We start from the raw sequence: 22,052 nt of genomic DNA, 5'->3' as shown, positions 1-22,052 counted from the left end.
GGAAGGAAACAGACATCCAGGTACAGGAATCACAGAGAGCCCCAAACAAGGTAAACCCAAAGAGGCCCACACCAAGACACATCATCATTAAAGTGTCCAGAATTAAAGATAAAGAGAGAATCCTAAAAGCAACAAGATAAAGACAAGTTATATACAAAGGAAACCCCATAAGGCTATCAGCTGACTTCTCAGCAGAAACCACACAGGATAGAAGAGAGTACCAGGATATATTTAAAGTGCTAAAAGAAAAAAACCTACAGCCAAGAACACTCTACCTGGCAAGGTTATGATTCAGAATAAAAGGAGAGATAAAGAGTTTCCCAGACAAGCAAAAATTAAAGGAGTTTGTCAACAAGAAACCAGTCCTACAAGAAATGCTAAAGGGACTTATTTAAGGGGGAAAGAGAAGACCACAAATACGAAAAATTATCTATATCCATGGTAAGAGGGTAATGGATACAAATGCACAAAAAAGAGGTTAGATATGTATCAAAAACATAAAATGTGAAAGTAGGGGAGTAAAAGAGTAGAGCTTCCAGACAGAGGTCAAACTAAAGAGGCCATCAACTTAATATAGATTGCTATATACATAGGTTACTATATATGAACCCCATGGTAATCACAAACCAGAAACTTATAATACATAAACAAAAAACTAAGAGAGAAGAGAAGTCAAGATGGCAGTGTAAGCAGACTTTGAACTCAACTCCTCCCGTGGACACAGCCAATTTACAACTACTCATGAAAAAATTACCCTTGAGAGAGAACTGAAAACTGGATAAGAGGAACTCCTGCAACAAAGGACAATCCTAATTGAGTTGGAAGAGGCAGAAATTCCCTTCTGGAGAGGAAAAACGCCACCTTCACAAGCCGCAGTGCCTCACGGCTGCCTGGGAGCAGCCCAAAGGTACACAGCCCTCCCTGGAGGAGCGGGGCCCTGAGCCAGGGAGCGCCCCCGCTGTGGGCATTTTGTGGACCCAGCACAATCGAGACGAGTGGCATAATATCTGACTTTGCCTGCTACTGAAACATTGGGGAGTAGCCCCAGAAAAGATGGCTCACAAAGAAATTGAAACCAGCTCTTAAAAGGCCCATGTGCAAACTTATCCGTTTCAGAAAGCAACCTAAAATCACCAGAAAGAATGGTGCACAGTGCTTTGGTGAAAAGAGACTCACCTGATAGGCTCTGAGTGCATGGCAGTGAGAGTAGAGATGTCTCCAGGGACTGGGACATTGGCGGCAGCCATTGCTGTGGCCTGGTGTGGGCGTGCTGACACAGTCACCATTGGAGTTCTCCCTGGGGCCTGCTAGCCCAGGGTCTGCCCCACCCACTAGAGCACCGATTTAATTCAGCTCAGCCAGGGCAGGCAGCCCACCCTAGGGACTGGACCTACCCACCAACAAGCCCTCAGGTAACTTGTGGGCCTGCATAGATTGGTGACTGGATTCTCTGCAGCCTGGAGACTGAGCACACTTCAGTGGGGCAGGGCATGCACAAGGAGTGGATGGAGAGTGTGGGGTGGTGGTGGAGTGTGTGGGGCTCCCGCCGTGGAGAGACTGGGTCCACTTCAGGAGGTCAGGGCGTGCACACGGGGTAGGACTGTGTTGACTGTGTGTGTGGACCTGTGGACAGCAGGGCTTGTCAGCAGCAGAAGACTTGTGCTTCTCAAAGACCCATATAGGGGGTTTGCCTCACCTTCGAAAGCCTGAAACAATTGGGTGCGCCCATGCCTGAGGCCAGCCCCACCCAGCTGCAATCCTCAGAGAGCTGACAAGAGACCTAAAGGCTGGAAGCTTATAGCAATTATGAGCCCCTGAGCCTAACAAACTGCCATGCTGGAGGCTTACTCACTTAAAAGAAATACTGCAACACAAATATGGTATTAGAACCTGCAGCCAAATGTGCTGGGGTTCCCCACACCCAATAAAGAGACTGAAGGGCCCACAACAACTACAAGTGGCTGAGCATTACAACAGCTGGCCAGGATCATAACTCAGCCTCCCTGCGTGCTGACAATGAGAGCAAACACACCACAACAAAAGGACACATGTAGCCCATGGGGGTCACTCCTGGAACATTGAGAACTGAGGGAAGCATACTGCAGGGCTCCTAAGGCATCACTTATATAAGGTCACCTATCCAAGAGCAGGAGACGTAGCTGACCTACTTAATACATAGACACAAGCGTAGGGAGAGAGGCAAAATGAGTAGGCAAAGGAATACATTCCAAGTAAGGGAACAGGACAAAACCCCAGAAAAGGAACTATGTGAAACAGAAATGAGCAGCCTACCTGACAGAGAGCTCAAACAAAGAGTGTTAAGGATGCTCACTGATCTTGGGAGAAGAATGGATGAACTCAGTGAGAATGTCAAAGAAATGGAAGATATAAAGAAGAACCAATCATAAATGAAGAATAAAATACTGGCAATGAAACATTTACTAGAGGGACTCAAAGGCAGAGTAGAGGATACAGAAGAACAGATCTGCGTGCTGGACAAAAGATTAGAATAAATCACCCAAGCTGAACAGGTAAAAGAAAAAACAATTAAAAAGAGTGAGGACAGTCTAAGGGACCTCTGGGACAACATCAAAGCGCACTAACATCCATGTTATAGGTGTCCCAGAAGGAGAAGAGTGAGACAAAGGGGCAGAGAATCTATTTCAAGAAATAATAGATGAAAACTTCCCTAACCTAAGGAAGGAAACAGACATCCAGGTACAGGAAGCACAGAGAGCACCAAACAAGATAAACACAAAGAGGCCCACACCAAGACACATCATAATCAAAATGTCCAGAATTAAAGATAAAGAAAGAATCTTAAAAACTGCAAGAGAAAGATAAGATACATACAAAGGAAACCCCATAAGGCTATCAGCTGACTTCTCAGCAGAAACCTTACAGGCTAGAAGAGAGTGGCACGATATATTTAAAGTGCTAAAAGGAAAAAACTTACAGCCAAAAATAGCCTACCCGGCAGGGTTATCATTCAGAATGGAAGGAGAGATCAAAAGTTTCCCAGACAAGCAAAAATTAAAGGTGTTTGTCACCAAGAAACCATTACTACAAGAAATGCTGAAGGGACTTATTTAAGGGGAAAAGAGAAGACCACGATTAGGAAAAATTATCTATTTCCATGATAAGAGGGTAATGGATAGAAATGCACAAAAAAGAGGTGAGATATGATATCAAAAACCAAAAATGAAGGAGGAAGGGAGTTAAAGAGTAGAGCTATCAGACAGAAGCCAAACTAAATAGACCATCAATTCTGTATAGAAGAAGAAAGGAACAGAGAAGGACTACTAAAACACTGAGGAAAAAAAAGGTAAAGAATGGCCGTAAGTACATACTTATCAATAGCTACTTTAAATGTCAATGGACTAAATGCTCCAATTAAAAGGCATAGGGTGGCTGATTGGATAAAAAAACAAAACCCATATATATGCTGCATACAAGAGACACACTTCAGACCTAAAGACACTCACAAACTGAAAGTGAAGGGATGGAAAAAGATACTCCACGCAAATGGCAATGAAAAGAAAGCTGGGCAGCAATACTCATATCAGACAAAATAGACTTTAAAACAAAAACTGAAAAAATAGTCAAAGAAGAGCATTACATAATGATCAAGGCAACAATCCAACAATAGGATATAACACTTGTAAATATCTACGCACCCAATGTAAGAGCACCGAAATATATCAAGCATTTATTAACAGACATAAAAAGAGAAATAGACAGTAGCATAATAATAGTAGGGGACTTGAACACTCCACTTAGACCAACGGATAGATCAAACAAACAGAAGATCAATAAGGAGACATTGGCCTTAAATTACATACTAGAACAGATGAACCTAGTAGATATATACAGAACATTCCATCCGACAACCAAAGAATACACATTCTTTTCAAATGCACATGGAACGTTCTCCAGAATTGAACACATATTAGGCCACAAAACAAGTCTCCATAAATTTAAGAATATTGAAATAATACCAAGCATCATTTCTGACCACAATGGTATGAAACTAGAAATCAACTATAGGAAGAAAATCAGAAAAGCCACAAATACGTGAAGATTAAAGAAAATGCTACTGAACAATGATTGGGTCAATGAATAAATCAAAGGAGAAATAAAAAAATACCTGGAGACAAATGAAAATGAAAATATGACATGCGAGAATTTATGGGATACAGCAAAAGCAGTTCTAAGATGGAAGTTTATAGCAATACAGGCCTATCTCAACAAACAAGAAAAATCTCAAATAAACAATCTAACAAGGCACCTAAAGAAATGGGAAAAAGAACACACAAAGCCCCAAATCAGTAGAAGAAGGGAAATAATAAAAATCAGAGCAGAAATAAATGAAATAGAGACTAAAAAAACAATAGAAAAAAATTAATAAAACCAAGTCCTAGTCAGAGCAATCAGGCAAGAAAAAGAAATGAAAGGGATCCAAATTGGAAAGGAGGAAGTGAAACGGCTACTATTTTCAGATGGCATGATTTTATATATAGAAAACCCTAAAGAATCCACTAAAAAACTTTTAGAAGTAATAAATGAATACGGTAAAGTTGCAGGATACAAAATCAACATACAAAAATCAGTTGCACTTCTAAACACTAACAACGAAGTAGCAGAAAGAGAAATTAAGAATACAATCCCATTTACAATTGAGACAAAAAGAATAAAATACCTAGGAACAAACTTAACCAAAGAGGTGAAAGATCTGTACACCAAAAAACATAAAACATGCTGAAAGAAATTGAAGAAGACACAAAGAAATGGAAAAATAGTCCGTGCTCTTGGATTGGAAGAATTAACATAGTTAAGATGTCCATACTTCCTAAAGCCATCTATAGATTCAATGCAATCCCTATCAAAGTTCCAACAACATTTTTCACAGAAATAGAACAAAGAATCCTAAAATTTATATGGAACAACAAAAGACCCTGAATAGCTAGAGGAATCCTGAGAAAAAAGAACAAAGCTGGAGTTATCACACTCCCTGATTTCAAAATATACTACAAGGCTATAGTAACCAAAACAGCATGGTACTGGTACAAAAACAGACACACAGATCAATGGAATAGAATTGAGAGCCCAGAAATAAACCCACACGTCTGTGGACAGCTAACCTTTGACAAAGGAGCCAAGAACATACAATGAAGAAAGGAAAGTCTCTTCAACAAATGCTGCTGGGAAAACTGGATAGCCACATGCAAAAAAATAAAATTAGACCCTTACCTTACACAATACACAAAAATTAACTCCAAATGGATTAAAGACTTGAATGTAAGACCTGAAACTATGAAACTTCTAGAAGAAAACATAGGCAATACGTTCTTTGACATCTGCCTTAGCAACATATTTTCAAGCACCATGCCTGACTGGGCAAGAGAAACAATAGAATAAATAAACAAATGGGACTACATAAAACTGAAAAGCTTCTGCACAGCAAAGGAAACCATCTACAAAAGGAAAAGATAGCCTAACAATTGGGAGAATATATTTGCAATCCATACATCTGATAAGAGGTTAATCTCCAAAATATATAAAGAACTCATGCATCTCAACAACAAAAAAACTAACAACCCAATTAAAAAATGGGCAAAAGACCTGAACAGATATTTCTCCAAAGAAGATATACAGATGTCCAACAGGCACATGAAAAGATGTTCAACATCATTAACTATCAGGGAAATGCAAATCAAAACTACAATGAGATATCACCTCACACCCATCAGAATGGCCATAATTAACAAGACAGGAAACAAGTGTTGGAGAGGATGTGGAGAGAGGGGAACTCGCATACACTGCTGGTGGGAGTGCAAACGGGTGTAGCCACTATGGAAAACAGTATGGAGATTCCTCAAAAAATTAAGGATAGAACTACCATACGATCCAGCTATTCCACTGCTGGGTATTTATCCAAAAACTTGAAAACACCAACGCGTGAACATACATGCACCCCTGTGTTCATTGCAGCATTATTCACAATAGCCCAGACTTCAAAGCAACCTAACTGCCCATCAAGGGACGAATGGTTAAAGAAGATGTGGTGTATATACACAATGGAATATTAGCCATAAGAAACGATGAAATCCAGCCATTTGTGACAACATGGATGGACATTGAGGGTATTTTGCTAAGCGAAACAAGTCAGTGGGAGAAGGTCAAATATCATATGATCTCACTCATAAGTTGAAGCTAAAAACAACAACAAAGAAACACATAGAGACAGAGAATGGATTGGTGGTGACCAGAGGGGAATGTGGCTGGGAGGAGGTTACCAGAGGGGAAGGTGAGGGGGAGGAGGGCGAAAGGGATGATTAGGCACTTGTGTGTTGTGATGGTTTGCAATTAGTCTTTGGATGGTGAACATGATGTAATCTATGCAGAAATAGAAATATAATGATGTACACCTGAAATTTATACAATGTTATAAACCAATGTTACTGCTATGACAAAAAGGTTAGTGATTACTCTTGGGGGTTGGTGACTAGAAGGGGATATGATGGTCACTTTGTGGTGCTAGTAAGTTTTGTTTCTTAATCTGAGTTCTACTTATGTAATTGTGTTCAGTTGGTGAAAATTAAGCAAGAGGTATGCTTATTACATGTGGATATGGATATGGACATATATATATGCATGAAGTATATATTATACTTTGATAAAATGAGCAAGAATAACGATAAAGTGGCTCATTATCTCCACATGTTTATGCATTTTAAAGAAATAGATTTTATAACACATTACGAAACTTTAAATATTTTTTTGAAGAGTATATCTTGATAAATGCATTTCCTGAGCATAAGAGACTTCAGCTGTTTCTTCAATAGTGAATGCTTTGCTAATCATTGTCTTTTTCGTTGTGGAAACTATAGTTATGTAATATAGCAGTGATTGAAGTACTTGCTCAAGCCTAGGTCTTTGTCTATCTCATCCACTAATTTCTACCTCTAATTAATGCTATTCTGCCATTAACCGCTGTAGACATTCTACGTAACATAATATCATAGCTCTGGAAGTCAACTCTTTAAGTGAGTATCATTTTCGTCAAATAGAAGTGACCTGAATAGTTAAAAAATAGTAAAGGTATTGTGCAACAAAATGTGTTTGACCTTGTTTCATAATGTTTCCATGACTAGGAAGCTAGACTCATAAATGCTGTTTATTTACCACCAAAGAACCTGGCTATGTTTTTCCTTCAGTTCACTTTGCACAGACTTCTTTATGATATAATTGCATGCACCATTTTCAATTGATATGACGGGTTTAACAGAAAACATAGATATATAAAATATTTTGATACTTATATTTTCAGCTGTTTAAAAATCTGAAATTATACTTAAACACAAGTGGTAATAATATTGTAGTGATATTGCTCAGCATGCGAACATAACACATCCCCCATGTATATCCATTGTCATTGTTAATTCAAAACGTTGATCATATGTGTCGTGGATATAGGCATTTTTGAATTCCAAATAAGATTTTTATTTCCATCAATACAGGATGGATGTGCAGAGAAACCCCTGCTAGTATAGAATACTTTAAAATTTTCTTTCTCTCTGTAAGTACGTGTGTTTGTGTACAATTTCTTTTTGTTTAAAAGCTTGGCTAAGTTTCTATTCAAGTTAAGAAGGCCACAAATGGCAAGATAGTTCTATTATATAGAGACAATCAAACTCTGGAGCAGGTGTTAGCCCTGAGGGTGTATGAAGATTACCATTTGCCTAGAGACTGGGTTATAATGGGATAGGTTTGAGAGGAGATAGGTGGGAGGTCAGATGAGAAACCCCTGTATAATGCCTAGATTCGCAAATTGTGACACTGTCAGTGGATGAATTTGAAAAAAAAAATCTCCCCACAGACGAAAACAGTAGTTGCCAGAGCCAGTTTCAGTCTTCGTTCTTTTAACTAGTGAAGTTGACGATTTTCCTAAATATTTGAAACAAAAATATCAAGACAGTAAGCAATTAAGTAAGGCATACTGCAGAAAACCACGACTTTAAGATTACATGGACTCTGATGTATTCTTTTTAAAAAAATTAGAATTTTTCCCTGACATTAAAATAATAGTACATGCAGTGACTAATTAAAGATATGCATGTGAAATAATGGTCTTCATAACTTTTATGCTTGGTGTAAAATGTGTTTTAGGATAGTGAACCTGCACCAAAGTAAACAGGATCCTATAAGCAATGTAATACTGCTTGTCACGTGACATAATAACAGACGTCTTAATTTATTTTTGCTGTAGATTTTCCTGTCAAGGATCATAATTGCCACTGTGTGACTGACATTTCTCAAATTCTGACTGAAAGTAAATCTAAATATATGAAAGCAACATATAGTAAATCATTAAAGATCCAGTGTACCACATGTTTTTTGAGAGTATACTTTTTGGAAACAGTAATCTATAAAAAGTATACACAGATTTTACATATCTATATATATCTCACATCTATTGCAGCTTGAGTGAGACAAAAAGAATATACGGGAATGATTCCTAAAGTGTTGAGGTGAAAGAGTTGGTCTACTACCCTAAATCCATCAATAGAGAGAATTGCATTGCTATTCTAAAAGGTAACAATGCAATTTTTGGTTCCTATAATTGAAATTTTTACTATGCATATGTGCAAAGTGAAAGACATCTTAAGATTCTGGAAGGGATGATATCAATGTGAAATAAATTTATTCAGACTAATGCTCCCAGATACAATGTAGGGCACAAATCTTCACCGAAATGACACCAAGTGTAATTAACCATACTTTAGGGAGATATTATCATTTTAGCTAATGAAGTAAAATGCCAACAAAGACAAAGAAAATAGAACTTATTCAGAAAGATTTTGTGGGTGCCTGGAGAGAATGTTTCAAAAATGAAATGTTGTAGCGAGTCTGGTTTAAAACAGATTATGTAGGGCTGGCCTGGTGGTGTAGTGGTTAAGTTGGTTCACTCTGCTTCAGCGACTCGAGGTTCACAGGTTCGGATCCAGGGTGCAGACCTGCACACCACTTATCAAACCATGCTGTGACAGGTGTCCCAGATATAAAGTAGAGGAAGATAGGCACAGATGTTAGCCCAGAGTCAATCTTTCTCAGCAAAAAGAGGAGGATTAGCAATGGATGTTAGCTCAGGGCTAATCTTCCTCACCAAAAAAAAATAAAAAAACAAACAAGAAAAAATAAAAAAATAAAACAGATTATGCATGTCCATCCAGCAATTTTTCAATTGAAAGTAGCTAGTAATCACCTTTGAGGAAAAACCATCTATGCAAAAACTACCAGTTTTCTCTCACCAAAAGTCATATTAAGGAATATATATTCACTGTTGTGCATAACAAAGCACTTGGATGTAGGATAGTCTACATAATTTATTAGTCTTGGATAAACCATGTGGCTTTAATGATTTTAGATCCAATAATAAATTTGATATTTTAATTTGATCACTGAATAAAGAACCAAGGATCCTTTGAAACCATATCTGTAATACAGTTACTATTTAATGACACAATTTACTTTTGACTGAAGTTGCTTAACATAAATAAATGTGGCTGGTTAAAATAGTACAAACATAAAATTTTTGCAAGAGGCTTTGAAAATGTCTCTGAATCTGTATTGGAGATTTTAAACTCTGGACCACATTCATCTCCTTTAAACTTAACCTGAGCGTGCTGCTTTGAGGAAGAAATTATTTCTATCACACTTAGATGTGATTACAAAGTCAGCATCAATAATCTTTAAGAAATTCTGGAAAATGGAAATAGAAATCAGACAGCTCAAATCCACTAATTTCCTAAAATGGGAAAAAATAGATAGTGACATTTTTTTTATTGATGTTTTAAAAGTTTTTAACATTGTGAAATTTTGGGTTGTACATTTTTGTTTGTCCATCACCATATATATGACTCCCTTCACCCCTTGTGCCCACCCCCCACCCCCGTTGCCCCTGGTAACCAGGGTACAGTTTTCTCTGTCCATGTGTTGGTTTATAGTCCACATATGAGTGAGATCATACAGTGTTTGTCTATCTCTTTCTGGCTTATTTCACTTAACATAATACGCTCCAGGCCCATCCATGTTGTTGCAAATGGGACGATTTTGTCTTTTTTATGGCTGAGTAGTATTCCATTGTATATATATACCACATTTTCTTAATCCAATCATCAGTCGAGGGACACTTAGGTTGCTTCCACTTCTTGGCTATGGTGAATAATGCTGCAATGAACATAGGGGTGCATAAGCCTCTTTGGATTGTTGATTTCAGGTGTGTTGGATAGATTCCCAGTAGTGGGATGGCTGGATCATAGGGCATCTCTATTTTTAAGTCTTTGAGGAATCTCCATACCGTTTTCCATAGAGGCTGCACCAGTCTGCATTCCCACCAGCTGTGTATGAGGGTACCTGTTTCACCACATCCTCTCCAACACTTGTTGTTTTTGTCTTGGTGATTATAGCCATTCTAACGGGCGTGAGGTGATATCTTAGTATTGTTTTGATTTGCATTTCCCTGATGATTAGTGACGTTGAACATCTTTTCATGTGCCTATTAGCCATCTGTATATCTTCTTTGGAGCAGTGTCTGTTCATTTCCTCTGCCCATTTTTTGACTGGGTTGTTTGTTTTTTTGTTGTTCAGTTGTGTGAGTTCTTTATATATTATGGAGATCAACCCCTTGTCAGATGTATGTTTTGCAAATATTCTCTCCCAGCTGGTGGGTTGTCTGTTCATCTTGATTCTGGTTTCGTTTGTCTTATAAAAGCTCTTTAATCTGCTAGAGTCCCCCTTGTTTATTTTTTCTTTAGTTTCCCTAGTCTGGGTAAGCATGTCGTCCAAAAAGATTCCTTTATGACCCATGTCAAATAGTGTGTTGCCTATATTTTCTTCTATGAGTTTTATAGTTTCAGGACTCACCTTCAGGTCTCTGATCCATTTTGAGTTAATTTTTGTGAATGGCAGTAGCACATGGTCCACTTTCATTCTTTTGCATGTGGCTGTCCAGTTTTCCCAACACCATTTATTGAAGAGACTTTCCTTTCTCCATTGTATGTTCTTAGCACCTTTGTTGAAACTTAGCTGTCCGTATAAGTGTGGTTTTATTTCTGGGCTTTCAATTCTGTTCCATTGATCTGTGTGTCTGTTTTTGTACCAGTACCATGCTGTTTTGATTACTATTGCTTTGTAGTATGTTTTCAAGTCAGGGATTGTGATGCCTCCTGCTTTGCTCTTTTTTCTAAGGATTGCTTTAGCTATTCGGGGTCTTTTGTTGCCCCATATAAATTTTAGTATTCTTTTTTCCATTTCTGTGAAGAATGTCATTGGGATTCTGATTGGGATTGCATCGAATCTGTAGATTGCTTTAGGTAATATAGACATTTTAACTATGTTTATTCTTCCAATCCACATGCATGGGATATCTTTCCATTTCTTTATGTCATCATCAATTTCTTTCAATAATGTCATGCAGTTCTCATTGTATACGTCATTCACCTCCTTGGTAAGATTTATTCCTAGGTATTTTATTGTTTTTGATGCAATTGTAAGTGGTATTATCTTTTTGAGCTCTCTTTCTGTTGGTTCATTATTAGCATGCAGAAATGCAACTGATTTTTGTAGATTGATTTTGCACCCTGCAACTTTGCTGTAGTTGTTGATTATTTCTAATAGTTTTCCAATGGATTCTTTAGGGTTTTCTATATATAAAATCATGTCATCATAAATAGTGAGAGTTTCACTTCTTCATTACCTATTTGGATTCCTTTTATTCATTTTTCTTTCCTAATTGCTCTGCCCAAAAGTTCCAGTACTATGTTGAACAGGAGCGGTGAGAGTGGGTAGCCCTGCCTCATTCCTGTTCTCAGAGGAATGGCTTTCAGTCTTTCCCTATTGAGTATGATGTCGGCTGTGGGTTTGTCATAAATAGCCTTTATTATGTTGAGGTACTTTCCTTCTATTCCCATTTTGTTGAGAGTTTTTATCATAAATGGATGTTGTATCTTGTCAAATGCCTTCTCTGCATCTATTGAGATGACCATGTGGTTTTTATTCTTTGTTTTGTTGATGTGATGTATCACATTGATTGATTTGCAGATGTTGAACCATCCCTGCATCCCTGGTATAAATCCCACTTGATCATGGTGTATGATCTTTTTAATGTATTGCTGTATTCGGTTTGCCAATATTTTGTTGAGGATTTTTGCGGCTATATTCATCAGCGATATTGGCCTGTAATTTTCTTTCTTTTTATTGTCTTTGTCTGGCTTTGGTATCAGGGTGATGTTGGCCTCGTAGAATGATTTAGGAACTGTTCCATCTTCCTCTATTTTTTGGAATAGTTTGAGAAGGATGGATATTAAATCTTCTTTGAATGTTTGGTAAAATTCACTGGAGAAGCCATCTGGTCCTGGACTTTTATTTTTTGGCAGGTTTTTGATTACTATTTCAATCTCTTTACTTGTGATTGGTCTATTCAGATTCTACATTTCTTCTTGGTTCGGTTTTGGGAGGTTATATGAGTCTAAGAATTTATCCATTTCTTCTAGATTGTCCAATTTGTTGGCATATAATTTCTCATAGTATTCTCTTATAATCCTCTGTATTTCCATGGTATCCACTGTAATTTCTCCTCTTTCATTTCTAATTTTATTTACTTGAGCCTTTTCTCTTTTTTTCTTAGTAAGCCTGGCTAAGGGTTTGTCGATTTTGTTTATCTTCTCAAAGAACCAACTCTTTGTTTCATTAATCCTTTCTACTGTTTTTTTGGTCTCAATTTCATTTATTTCTGCTCTGATTTTTATTATTTCTCTCCTTCTGCTGATTTCGGGCTTTGTTTGTTCTTCTTTTTCTAGTTCTGTCAGGTGTAATTTAAGGTTGCTTATTTGGCCTTTTTCTTGTCTGTTAAGGTGGGTTTGTATTGTTATGAGTTTCCCTCTCAGGACTGCTTTTGCTGAATCCCATATGGTTTGGTATGGCATATTTTCATTTTCATTTGTTTCCAGATAGTTTTTGATTTCTCCTTTAATTTCATCAATGATCCATTGGTTGTTCAGTAACATGTTGTTTAATCTCCACATTTTTGTCACTTTCCCAGTTTTTTTCCTGGTTCATTTCCAGTTTCATAGCATTATGGTCTGAAAAGATGCTTGTTATGATTTCAATCTTCTTAAATTTATTGAGCCTTGCTTTGTTTCACAACATATGATCTATCCTTGAGAAAGTTCCTTGCGCAATTGAGAAGAATGTGTAGTCAGCTGTTTTTGGATTGAGTGCTCTGTATATGTCTACTAGGTCCATCTTGTCCAGTTTTTCACTTAAGTCTAATATTTCTTGTTTCACTTTTTGTCTGGATGATCTATCCATTGATGTAAGTGCAGTATTAAGATCCCCTACTATTATTGTGTTGTTGTTAATGTCTCCTTTTAGGTTTGCTAATAGTTGCTTTATGTACATTGGTGCTCCAAAAATCCTATGTTGGGTGCATATATATTTATAAGTGATATGTCTTCTTGATGGAGTGTCCCTTTTATCATTATATATTTCCCTTCTTTGTCTTTCTTAACCTGTTTTAGCTTGAAGTCTACTTTGTCTGATATGAGTATGGCAACACCTGCTTTCTTTTGTTTGCCATTAGCTTGGAGTATTGTCTTCCATCCTTTCACTCTGAGCCTGTGCTTGTCTTTAGTGCTGAGATGTGTTTCCTGAAGGCAGCATATTGTTGGGTCTTGCTTTTGAAGCCATCCTGCCACTCTGTATCTTTTGATTGGAGAGTTCCATCCATTTACATTTAGGGTGATTATTGATATATGAGGGCTTAATGTTGCTGTTTTGTCACTTATTTTCTGATTCTTTTGCGTTTCCTTTGTTTCTTGTCCCATTTGTTTCGGACTGCCAATTCAGTTTGGTTGTTCTGTCTTATGACTCTTCTAGTTTTCTCTTTGTTTATCATATGTGGTTTTGTTTTGATTATTTGTTTAGTGGTTACCTTGAGGTTTGTGTAAAAAACCTTATGTATGAGATATTCCATTATCTGATGGCCTCCTATTTCCTTATACTAACTCAATTCAATCACTTTCCTCTTCCCCTTCTAAGTTGTTCTTGTTATACCTTATTCTATCTTGTGTTGTGGCTGTGTGTTTACAGTGAAGAGGTTAAATTTATTTTTGGTGAATTTCTTCCTTTGATCTTTGATTTTAGTATTTAAGTGGTTGCTAACCTATTCCGGTAAAGATCTACTATTTTTCTGAGTTTATCTACCTATTTTTCTCCTTGCTCCAAGCTTTGTATTCTCTTTTTCTTCTTTTTTTCAGCCCTGAGGGCCTTCTTGAGTATTTCTTGTAGTGGGGGTCTCATGGCCATGAACTCCCTTAGCTTTTGTTTATCTGGGAGAGTTACTATTTCTCCATCATATTTGAAGGATATTTTTGCTGGATAGAGTATTCTTGGCTGAAAGTTTTTGTCTTTCAGTGTTTTGAATATATGATTCCAGTCTCTCCTAGCCTGTAAAGTTTCTGTTGAGAAATCCGCTGAGAGCCTGATGGGAGTTCCTTCGTACGTTATTTTTTGTTTTTGTCTGGCTGCCCTTAATATCGTTTCTTTGTCATCGATTCTGGCTAGCCTTACCACTAGGTGTCGTGGAGAGGGCCTTTGCCTGTTGATATATTTAGGTGACCTGTTGCCTTCACTTACTGGTATTTCCTGCTCCTTCCCCAGATTTGGGAAATTCTCAGCTATTATTTCCTTGAATGGGCTCTCTGTTCCTCTTTCCCTCTCTTCTCCCTCAGGAATACCTATAATTCTTATGTTACGTTTCCTAATAGAGTCAGATATTTCTCGGAGACTTTCTTCATTTCTTTTTATTCTTAGTTCTCTCTCCTCTTCCATCTGGAGCATATCTGTATTCCTATCCTCTAAAGTGCTAATTCTTTCGTCCATATTGTCAGCTCTGTTCTTTAAAGATTCCAGATTCTCCTTTATCTCCTCCATTGTGTTCTTCATCTCCATCAGCACTGATTGGTTTTTCTTTATGATTTCAATCTCTTTTGTGAAGAAACTCCTACTCTCATTGAAGTGTTTGTCTGTGTTGTCTCGTATTTCGTTGAGTGTTTTTATGATAGCTATTTTGAAATCTCCTTCATTTAGAATATGGATTTCTGTGTCTTCAGGGTTGGTTTCTGGGTGCTTGTCATTTTCCTTCTGGTCTGGTGATTTCATGTATCTTTCCATTGTGGTTCCTCTGTTGGCTTTGTTTTTCCTCATCCTGGAAATCTTTGGTTGCAATTTCCACCCGCCGCCACTGTGTGGTGGTAAAGGGCTGTGTAATCTAAGACCCCTGTGCTCTGCCTAGTTTTTCCACTGTAATCCGCCAGTCGGATTGCTTGGTCTGGTCTGGTTGGCTGAGCTGCAGGGTCCGGTTTGCAGGGAGGGGGGCTCTCTCTTTTGCCCTCTGAGTCCCTGGTGTGGGGGGCTTCTTGTTCGCCCCTCGTTATGTGCTCTCTGGGGTGCTCAGATGTTGATGGTAGTCCTGTGGCTCTTCTGAGTCCTCTGTGTGGGTGTTTCCCACTGGCTGAGAGAGCCCGAAGAGCTACAGTTTCCCCGCAGAGGGTTGCCCCTCCCCTCTCTCTGGGAGCTGCACAGACCGGGATCGCTGATCTGATGGGGAGGGAGAGGAGTTCTCCTTACCTCTCCCCACTTCCTCCAGGGGCCCAGCATGTTCCACTCTCAGATGTGTGGCAGTGTGGATCTTTCTGAACTAGCTTTTCACTGTCTGGGATTCTATTGTTGGTCTGCGACTGTTCCTTTTATTGTATCTTATTGGGGGAAGAGTTCACGGGAAAGCTCACTCCATCATGACGCTGACTTCACTCTCGATATTGACATTTTAAGATTTGTTTGAGACATATTTCTGGCACAAAAAGTAAAATAGCTTAAATACAGTTTATAAGCATTAAAATATAAAATAATCTAATGATCTCCAGGAACTAATAAGGGTTCACTAAGAAGTCATGGAAAACTAATTTTTTTATTACAGAAAAATTTCAAACATCATAAAAGGTAAAGAAAATAGTAAAATCCACCTCATGAGCAAGAATGTGTTTTTGCCTGTGTCCTAGAGGCAACAGGGTTTGCTGTTTCTCTTCTCTGCTGCTTAAATCTTTGGCTTCTTTAGAGAGAAGTATCTGGGTAGAGGTTGGGGTTTAAGATTGACACTAAGTGGCAGATGATCACCTCCTGTGCACCTGTACCACAAAGGAGGGCTTTTTGTATGTTCTTCTATCCTGTCCTAGTCTTTCTCATGAACACTTGGTAGAAACTCTTGAAAAATGCCTTTGAATGCAAACTCCCTCTGTGTCTGGGGACCCTAGCTGTTCCCGATTGACATACCAGCCTCCACTTGTTTTCCAACAATTTGCTAAGGTTTTAGATATATCGTACCAGCTTGTGTGGTAGCCACCTCCTCCTCTTGTGCTCTTCCAGAAGTAAGCCAATCTACATATCTCATCTCTCTTTGGAGAGGCTTATCCCTTCTTGAAATTTAGGGTATTTTGTTGGCCTGAAATTTCAGGTCTCTGATGGTTCAAAAAATGCTAAGATTTTGTGGTTTATCTGGCTTTTCCTTATTGTTAGTTTGGGAGCTACACTCCTTCCAGTTTTATACATCTCAAGTGACAGGAGAAATTCAAAGACCATTGCTTTATATTTTAAAATAATCCACAACTCATCAGTGTGGATTTTACTGGTATAATAGTGATATTTTTGTTATGTAGGACAATGTTCTTTGGTGTGATATATATATATCCATATATATATATATATATATATCCAACAAAGGGCTTATGTGATATAATAAGAAATATATATTTTTGGTCTTAGTTGCTGGCTCCTGGTCAAAGCTCCTAAAACCCTTGTAATTTCCTAAGTGATAAGAGTAATAGGAGCATATTTTATTCTAGTATTTAGTTTTTGTCCCCAATTCCTGAAATAACTCCAGAGCTCCAGAGTGATTAAAGGTGAAAGGAGCACATTTAGGAACTCATAACAAGCCCCTTTTAACCACAGCTGAGTTTGTTACTGAGGTGACTTTTGGAAAGCCCCTAAGGATGGGGGACTGGTTCCCAGGGGAACCAACCATGTGATCAGAGGGTTGAAATTTTCAGCCCCACCCAATGACCTCCAGAGAGAGGAGATGGGCTGGAGATTCAGTTAATCACCAATAGCCAATGACTGAATCAATCATGCCTACATAATGAAGCCTCCCTAAAAACTCTAACCAAAGGAGTTCAGAGCAATTCCAGGTTGGTGAACACATCCACATGCTGGGAGGGTGGCATGCCCTGAGAGGAATGGAAACTCTGTGCCCTTTCCCCATACCTTGCCCTAAGTATCTCTTCCATTTAGCTGTTCCTGAGTTGTATCTTTTATAATAAACTGGTAAATGTAAGTGTCACTCTGAGTTCTGTGAGCCATTCTAGCAAATTATCAAACCTAAAGAGAGGGCTGTGAGAACCCCTGATTTATAGCCAGTCAGTCAGAAGTCTGGGAGGCCCATAAATGTGATTGGCATCTGAAGTGGGGGGAGGGGCAATCTTGTGGAACTGAGCCATTATCCTGTGAGGTCTGTGCCTACTCTAGGAAATTAGTATGAGAATTGAGTTAAATTGTAAGACTGTGTCAGTATCACCAAGAACTGGAGAATTGCTTGGTGTGGAAAAACCTACACATTTGGTCTAGACAAGTAGAGTATAGAAAAACAGTGTTGTTCTTTTAGCTAATGTCCAGAATATTTCAAGAACTGCTACATATTACTAATAAAAGTCAAATAACTCAATAGAAAAGTGAGACACACCACATGTGTGACCATGGCCCAGACCCTGGCATCACCATCATGCATGCACCATACCTCTTGGGAGAAAAAGAGAGAAGGAAGATCCCAACAGCCTTTGTTGATGAGTACCCTCACAGTCTTTGCCAATGTTGGTCACAGCTAACAGAACTGCCTAGAATCCATGTCACTGTGCCCCCCTGGAGAAAAAGTTAGCACAGTGCCCCTTCCAGAGGGGGAGATGCTGCTGTGCACCAACCCCTGAACCAGATCTGCCACATCCACCCAAGAATTGGTGCTACTGTTTGCTCCCAAAACCAGTGTCCTCACAAATTCCCAGACCCAACATCAGACCTGATGCCACTGCACACTATACTCAGCCAGGGTCTCACATTCACCTGTAGGTGAATGTCTTTCTCTGCTAAAGCTAGTGCATAAAGTCTGGAAAAGGTGATTGCTCCTTCAAATGTACAGACACCAATGCAGAGCAATAAGGAACATGAAAAATCAAGGAAATATGATGGTACCACCAAAGGAATGCAATAATTTTCAGTAACCAGCCCCAAAGAAATTGAGATCTATGAATTAACTGACAAAGAATTCAAAATAATTGTTTTCAGTAAGCTCATCAAGCTACAAAAGAACACAGATAGACAACTCAACAAAATTTGGAAAACAATGCATAAACACAACAAGAGAGAAAGGGGCAGAACACTTATTTAAAAAAATAATGGCTGAAAACTCCCCAAATCTAGGGAAGGAAATGTACAACCAGATTCATGAAGCTCAAGGGATCTCAAATAAAATCAACCCCAAAGAAGACTACACTGAGACTCACTATAATCAATTGTCAGAAGTTAAGGACAGAGAGATAATTTTTTAAAAAGCAAGAGAAAAGTGATCCATCACATATAAGGGAATCCCACAAGACTATCAACAGAAACCTTGCAGGCCAGGAGAAAGTGAGATGATATATTTAAAGTACTGAAAGAAAATGAAAACATGCTAAACAGCAATATGAAAGCATAAATCTCATTGGTAAACAAAGTATAGACAAATACAGAATAATGTAGCACTGTATTGGTGGAGCATAAATTACTTTTATCTCTAATATAAAAGTTAAAAATAAAATATTTTTTAATGGATACACTGTATAAAAGAAGCAAACTCTTACTGGAAGAACACAGTGTCGGAGGATGGTAAAACTGTAGAATTTTGTATGTAATTGAAGTTAAGTTGTCATCAATTTAAAATAGACCATTATGACTACAAGGTAATTTATGCAAGCTCAAGGTAACCACAAAGAAAAAACCTATAATAGACACACAAAAGATAAAGAGAAAAGGAACCAAAGCAAATTGGTACACAAAATCATCAAATAACAAAGGAAGGAAGCAAGAGAGAAAAAGAGAAACAATTACAAAACAGAGAAAAAACAATTAACAAAATGGCAACAGTAAGTCTTTGCCTATCAATAATTACTTTAAATATACATGGATTAAAGTCCCCAATCAAAAGGCATAGAGTGGCTGAATGGATAAAAAACAAAATCCAATGATACGCTATCTACAAAAGATTCATTTTAGATTTAAGGACACACATAGTCTGAAAGTGAAAGGATGAAGAAAGATATTCCATGCAGGGGGTAACCAAAAGAAAGCAAGAGTGGCTATACTTATTTCAGACAAAATAGACTTTAAGTCAAAAACTGTCTCTAGAGACAAAGGTCATTACATAATGATAAAAGGATCAAATCAACAGGAAGATATAATAATAATAAATATGTATGCATCCAACATCAGAGCACCTAAATATAAAGAAAATATTAACAGATCCAAAGGGAAAAAAGACAGCAATTCAATAATAGGGGACTTCAATACCCCACTTTCAGTAATGTATAGAACATCCAGACAGAAAAATCAATAAGGAAACAGCAGACTTGAACAACACTATAGACCAAATGACCTAATAGACATATTCAGAACTTTTCAGCCAATAGCAGAAGAATACACATTCTTCTCAAGTGAACACAGAATATTTTCCAAGATAGACCACATGTTAGGTCACTAAACAAGTGATAATAAGTTTAAGATAATTGAAATAATTTCAAGTGTCTTTTCCAACCACAGTAGAATGAAAGTAGAAATCAATAACAGTAAGAAAATGCGAAAATTCACAAATACGTAAAAACTGAACAACACACCCTTGAACAACCATTGGGTCAAAGAGGAAATCAAAAAGGAATTTAAAAACTGTCTTGAGAAAAATGAAAACAAAAACACAACATAGCAAAACTTAAGGGATGCAGCAAAGGCATCCCATAACAAGGAAGTTTACAGCAATAAATGCCTACATTAAAAAAGAAGAAAGATATCAAATGAACAACATAAATTTACACCTCAAGGAGTTAGAAAAAGAAGAACTATACCCGAATTTAGCAGAAGGAAGAAAATAATAAAGATTAAAGCAGAAATAAAGCAAAATGAGAATTAAAAAAAAAACTAGAAAAAATCAATGCAAAAAAAGAGTAGGTTTTTGAAAAAATAAACAAAATTGACAGCCTCTCAAAAAAAAAAAAAGATAGAACTACCATTAGACTCAGCAATCCCACTTCTGGGTAATTATCCAAAAGAATTAAAATATAGATTTCAAAGATATTTGCATTCCCACGTTCATTGCAGGTTGATTCACAATAGCCAAGAAGTGTGTCTTAGTCATCTCAGGCTGGTGTAACAAAATACCATAAAGTGGGTTGCTTATAAACAGCAGAAATTTATTTCTCACAGTTCTGGAGGCTGGAAGTCCAAAATCAGAGTGCCAGCATGGTCAACTTCTGTTGAGAGCCCTCTTCCAGATTATAGGACTTTTCCTTGTATCCTTACATGGCAGAGAACAGAGAAAAGAAGCAAGATCTCTCGTGACTCTTATAAGGACACTAATCCCCTTATTGAGAGCTACATCTTCATGACCTAATCTAATCCTAATTACCTCCCAAAGGCCTTTCCTCCTAATACTATCACTTTTTAGGGTAGGGTTTCAGCATACGAATTTTGGAGGGAGGACACAAAAATTCAGTCTGTAACAACATGGCAATAACCTAAATATCTATTGACAGAAGAATGGAAAAAGAAAATGTAGTGTAAACACAAAATGGAATATTATTTGACTGTTAAAAAGAAGGAAATGCTGTCATATGCTACAACATAGATGAACCTTGAGGACATCATGCTAAGTGAAATAAGCCAGTCACAGAAGGACAAATATTGTGTGATTCCATGAGGTATTCAAAGTAGTCAAACTTATTGAAACAGCAAGTAGAGTGGTGATTGTCAAGGGCTGGAGGGAGGGAAGAATGGGGAGTTGTTTTTCAATGAGTATAGAATTTCAGTCATGCAAGATGAAAAAGTTCTAGCTATCTGCTGTACAACATTGTGCTTATAGGATACTGTACTGTACTGTTAAAAATTTGTTGACTTTAGATCTCAGGTTATATGTTTTTACCATGATTATAAAAGCTTATGTCCATTAAAGACTTGTAAACAAAAACAATTAATTTACAATAGCATCAAAAATAATACTTAGGAATAAATTTAACCAAGGAGGTTATAGTCAGCCATAGAAAGGAATGAAGTACTGATACATGCAACATACATACATGGATGAACCTTGAAACATTATGCTAAGTGAATGAAGCCAGACACAAATGGCCACATATTGCATTACTCCATTTATTTGAAATATACAGAATAGGTAAATTCATAGAGAAAGAAAACAGATTAGTTGTTGCTAGCAGCTGGGAGAGGGAGGAATGGGTAGTGTCTTAATGAATTTCCTTTTGGAGTGATGAAAATATTTTGGAACTAGATAGTGGTGATGATAGCACAACATCTTGAATGTATAAAATGCCACTGAATTTTACATTCTAAAATGGTTACAATGGTAAATTTTATAAGCACATTTTACCACAGCAAAAAATTGATAAAAAAGGAATGAAATACAGATGCATGGTACAACACAGATGAACCTTAAAAATATTATGCAAAGTAAAAGAAGTCAGACACAGAAAGCCACTTATTGTATAATTCATTTATATGAAATGTCCAGCATATACAGTTCCATAGAGATATGATGTAGATTATCAATAGCCAGGCCCTGGTGGAAACAGGGAATGGCGAGTGACTGCTAATGTGTATGAGGTTTCTTTGTGGGGTAATGAAAATAT

General features: G+C 37.5%; 1 long non-coding RNA gene across 5 annotated transcripts in view; it reads left to right on the top strand.

Annotated features, from left to right (window-relative positions):
- Positions 1–22,052, top strand: part of LOC147911780 (uncharacterized) — a 243,870-nt gene that overhangs the window by 64,232 nt on the left and 157,586 nt on the right. The gene's annotated exons all lie outside the window — the stretch shown is intronic.

The sequence above is a fragment of the Ceratotherium simum genome, chromosome X (assembly GCF_057802395.1).
Source record: "Ceratotherium simum simum isolate JZ-2026a chromosome X, ASM5780239v1, whole genome shotgun sequence".
In the NCBI taxonomy this organism is placed as follows: domain Eukaryota; kingdom Metazoa; phylum Chordata; class Mammalia; order Perissodactyla; family Rhinocerotidae; genus Ceratotherium; species Ceratotherium simum.
This window is presented reverse-complemented; position numbering and strand designations above follow the sequence as displayed.